Below are 5515 nucleotides of genomic sequence, written 5' to 3' on the forward strand. Positions count from 1 at the left end.
TGCAGCCCTACTACCACTCCCCAACTCTACCTGCCCCCAGGAAGGACGTATTTAATGCGAATCCCAGAAAAATCACTGGTTGATGGCTTCTGGGAGGTGTGAATCCCCATTACTTCCTACGAGGGTTTGGTCAGAATGGTCTTCAGCATTTTCAGTTCTAGCAAAAAGAAAGCAAGCAAGCCAGCTCAGAGATGCAGATGGTGGCGGCTGGCTGCCAGATGAGGGTCAGAGGGATGGGGGGGGGGGGGGCTGAGGACCTACTATAGCCTTTTGTAGGGTGATAGGGAGGGGCGTGAATCCCCTGCTTCCATTTCCCCTTCACTCAGTGACTAGCACTCAGACGGAGCTCCGTCAAGGTCACTTACAACCACTAGCTCCCTTTCTTCTGTGTTCCCAAAGCATCCCAATAGTGGCACTTGCTAACCACCTTTGGCACCTTGTTTGCTGCCCTGACTCAGCTGTAAGCAGCCGGCGGGCAGCATCTGGGACGTCCTGACTCACGTACGGATGCTATGAAGACACATGGCGGGAGTTTCAGGAATGTCTGTCACGTGGCTGTTGCATGGATAATAAGCAAAAGCCTGTAGCACTTAGCAGTAGGAACGGCATTTTAAGGGAAGCAGGGGCAACACAGACACCCTCTACGAGTCAGCAATTCCATCCCCAGCTTGTACCCCCTGAAGGATGGAACACAATGACTTCAACAGATCTTCATATACAGACGTTCACCGCAACATTATTCCCAACAGCCAAATGGTGGAAACAACAAAGAGACGTATCAGCCGTTGAACGGATAAGGCAACCGTGGTGCATCCAGACAAGGGTGTTACTATTTGCCCCTTAAAGGGAATAAAGTACTGATATGGGCTACAGCACAGAGGAGCGTCAGAAACATTAATGGAGATGGAGGGAGCTATTCACAAAGAAAGCTGCCATATTGTAGGGTTCCATTCTTGCACAATGTCCAGCATCCCTACGTCCGTTAAATCTGTGCAGACAAAAAGCAGATCAACAGTTACCAGGGACTGGAACGGAGGTGGAGGGGTATGCAGTGAGTGCTTAAGTGGGTGGAGAGTTTTGTTTTTGAGAGAGAAAATGTTGGGGAACTAGACAGAGGTGTTGCCTGCATAGCATTGCGAATATACGAAATGCCACAAAACAGTTCACTTCAAAATGATTAAAACAGTAAATTTAAATTTTATGCGCATTTTATCTCCTTTAGGAAAAGAAAAAAAGAAGAAAGAAAAATAGCTCTCTCTATGTCAGGAAACCAGATTACTCTTGGAGCACAGGACCAGCTCTTCCTGTATTTCTGCAAGCAGAACAGAAAAATCGCAGAGTTTAAAAGTCAGCAAATGGGGTCTGAATCTTAACCCTAGTCACTACTAGCCACGCGTTTTTAGTGGTGCAGCGTCCTTTTCTGTAGACTGGATATGCCTGCCTCCTATGATTGTTTTAGAGGCATAACAGGAGGAACAGAGGAAAGTTCCTAGCACATAGTAGGCCCTTTAATGACTGTGGACATACAGCCATCCTGACTCTGGGGACTCCATCCTACTCAGCAGTGTTCCTAGCTCTTCCTCAAGTCTAGAAGAAACCTCATCACAGGTTCACAGTGTGATGACTTTTGGATGTATCGAAAAGCTGCCACACTTTTTGTGGCCAGGCTTCTCTAGGTAAGAGATTCACACAATGAGATCATGTCCTTCACTGATGAAAACCAAAAAAACCCCAAGTTTTCACGGAAGGACTACCAATGCAGCCAGTGTCCCATTCAGGTGATATTTTCAGATCGCGCAAGGGACCATCTGTGAGAATGGCCTCTACTTAATTCTTAAGAATGATTTGGAACCAGAAAAGACCCTGAATAGCCAAAGGAATGTTGAAAAATAAAAACCAATACTGGTGGCATCACAATTCTAGACTTCAAGCTCTATTACAAAGCCATCATTGTCAGGACAGTACAGTACTGGCACGAAAACAGACACATAGATCAATGGAACGGAATAGAGAGCCCAGAAATGGACCCTCAACTTTATCATCAACTAATCTTCGACAAAGCAGGAAAGAATGTCCAATGGAAAAAAGACAGTCTCTTCAACAAATGGTGTTGGGAAAATTGGACAGCCACATGCAGAAGAATGAAACTGGACCACTTCCTTACACCCCACACAAAAACAGACTCAAAATAGAGTAAAGACCTAAATGTGAGACAGGAATCCATCAAAATATTAGAGGGGAACACAGGCAGCTACCTCTTCAACCTCAGCTGCAGCAACTTCTTACTAGATCCATCTCCAAAGGCAAGGGAAACAAAAGCAAAAATGAACTACTGGGACTTCAGCAAAATAAAAAGGTTTTTCACAGGAAAGGAAATGGTCAAGAAAACTGAAAGAAAACCAACAGAATGGGAGAAGATATTTGCAAATGACATATCAGATAAAGGGTTAATATCCAAAATCTATAAAGAGCTTAGCAAACTCAACAACTCAAGGAACAAATAATTTAATCAAGAAATGGGCAGAAGACATGAACAGACATTTCTGCAAAGAAGACATGCAATGACCAACAGACACACGAAAAAATGTTCAACGTCACTCGGCATCAGGGAAATACAAATCAAAACCACAATGAGATATCACCTCACACCAGTCAGAATGGCTAAAATTAACAAGTCAGGAAATGACAGAAGTTGGGGAGGATACAGAGAAAGGGGAACCATCCTACACTGGGGGAGATTATACTGAGTGAAGTAAGTCAAGCAGGGAGAGTCAATTATCATTTGGTTTCACTTACTTGTGGAGCATAACAAATAGCATGGAGGACAAGGGGCGATGGAGAGGAGAAGGGAGTTGGTGGGAATGCAAGCTGGTGCAATCACTCTGGAAAACAGTGTGGAGGTTCCTCAAAAAGTTAAAACTAGAGCTACCCAATGACCCAACAATTGCACTACTGGGTATTTACCCCACAGATAAAAAGATAATAAGAGAAGGGGCACCTGCACCCCAGTATTCATAGCAGCAATGTCCATAATAGCCAAGCTATGGAGAGAGCCAGATGTCCATTGACAGATGACTGGATAAAGATGATGTGGTTCACATATACCGAGAAAACTATGCAACCATCAAAAGAATTAAATCTTGCTATTTGCAAGGAACAGATAGAACTAGAGGGTATTAGGCTAAGCAAAATAAGTCAATCAGAGAAAGACAAGTGTGACATGATCTCACTGATAGGAGAAATTTCAGAAACAAGGAAGAGGATCAAAAGGGTAGAGAGAAACAAAATAACACAAGACCAAACCAGAGAGGGAGACAAACCATAATAGACTCAATCAAAAGAAACAAACTGAGGTTCCCCTTTCTCCACATCCTCTCCAACACACGCTGTTTCCTGTCTTGCTAATTTTGGCCATTGTAACTGGTGTAAGGTGGTATCTCTTAAGTAAAAATAGAACTTCCCTATGACCCTGCAATTGCACTCCTGGGTATTTACCCCAAAGATACAGATGTAGTGAACAGAAGGGCCATCTGGACCCCAATGTTTATGGCAGCAATGGCCACGGTCGCCAAACTGTGGAAAAAACCGAGATGCCCTTCAGCGGATGAATGGATAAGGAAGATGTGGTCCATATACACTATGGAATATGATGCCTCCATCAGAAAGGATGAATACCCAACTTTTGTAGAAACATGGACGGGACTGGGGGAGATCATGCTGAGTGAAATAAGTCAAGCAGGGAGAGTCAATTATCATTAGGTTTCACTTACTTGTGGAGCATAACAAATAGCATGGAGGACAAGGGGAGATGGACAGGAGAAGGGAGTTGGGGGAAACTGGAGGGGGAGACGAAACTATGAGAGACTATGGACTCTGAAAAACAATCTGAGGGTTTTGAAGGGGCAGGGGGTGGGAGGTTGGGGGAGCCTGGTGGTGGGTTTAAGGAGGGCATATTTTGGGGCACCTGGGTGGCTGAGTGGGTTAAGGCAGCTCAGGTCATAGTCCCAGGGTCTTGGGATCGAACCCCGAGTCGGGCTCTCCACTCTGCGGGGGGTCCACTTCCTCCTCTCTCTCTCTGCCTGCCTCTCTGTCTCCTTGGGATGTCTGTCAAATAAATAAATAAAAATCTTCCCAAAAAAGGAGGGCACGTTTTACATGGACCACTGGATGTGGTGCGTAAACAATGAATGAATTCTGTTACACTGAAAATAAATTTTAAAAAGTTATAATAAAAGAAAGAAAGAAAAGTTGTCTTTAAAAAAAAAAAAAGAAACTGAGGGCTGCTGGAGGGGAGAGGGCGGAGGGGATGGGGTAACTGGGGGATGGACATTAACGAGGGCATGCGATGTACTGAGCACGGGGTGTTACATACAACTGATGAACCACAGAACGGTACCTCTGAAACCAGTCATACACTCTATGTTAATTAACTGAATTTAAAGATGTTAAAAAATAAAAAACAAAAAATAAATGAAACAACACCAAAAAAAGACTGATTTCCCAATCCTTGCCTTTGAAAAGAGATCAAAGCAAGACCCAAAACGAGAAGGGAAACGAGACCTTACATGTTTTGGTGTCTTCCACAACCTCTACCCCTCAGGCATTCTTGGCTGAGCTTATGGTCTTCATAAAGGTTTAGCTACAGTCAAACTTAGTGTATCCCCTTTAAACCAACCGACAAAATCCACGGATTAAGACCCCCAAACTTCACTGCTGCTCTGCCAACCTTTTCAGTCTCGCAGGAAAGCCTGTCCGATGCGGGATCTTTGCAGACGGGTGCGTAGTGAGAGCCGCCCCAACTCCACCAGACATTTGCAGATCCCAGCCTTTGCCTGGGCTGCCCTAAAATGCATCACAGTTGCTGAAAGATCACTGCTTTGTTTTTTTAAAACTTTTCTAATGGGGTCACAGAGGTGAGCCCTCAGGTCTGGCATACAGCTCTCGTCAAATTGAGATGATAAAGGATTTCCTTGCCACCGTCCATTTGCCAGGCTTCGTGGGAATAAGCAACATCCTGTTAAACCTAAGAGGTATTTAAGGAATGTCAACAGGGAGTCCAGATCCGTTTAGAGCCGTGGTTCCCACTCTGGGGTCACGGGGCACCCCCCAAAGGACCTCAGAGAACATTTTTGGTTGCTGAGACTAGGGACTGGGTTTGCCACAGGCATCCGGTGCACAGAGGCCAGGGATGTCCATCCTTCCACGCAGAGGACAGCCGGCCCCACAAATAATACAGGTCCCAGACACCAATTATGCCAAGGTTGAGAAATCCAAACTTACTGGAACGATCCAGTAATTGAAACACTCACCTCACTGCCCCCCAAATGAAAAACCACAATGCAAATTCGTTTTTAAGCATCTGTTCATTCTTCCTTAATTGATTCATTCGTGAGTTTGTGTCTATGCCGATCTAACGAGGGTTTCCTGTCAGGTTGCTCTAGAGCCTGTCTGTGTTGCTTCCTCTTTTTCTCTAGGAGTTTTTGAGGAGGAGAGAAAGTCTGGGTCTTATTCCTGG

The sequence above is a fragment of the Mustela lutreola genome, chromosome X, assembly GCF_030435805.1.
Source record: "Mustela lutreola isolate mMusLut2 chromosome X, mMusLut2.pri, whole genome shotgun sequence".
Taxonomy (NCBI): domain Eukaryota; kingdom Metazoa; phylum Chordata; class Mammalia; order Carnivora; family Mustelidae; genus Mustela; species Mustela lutreola.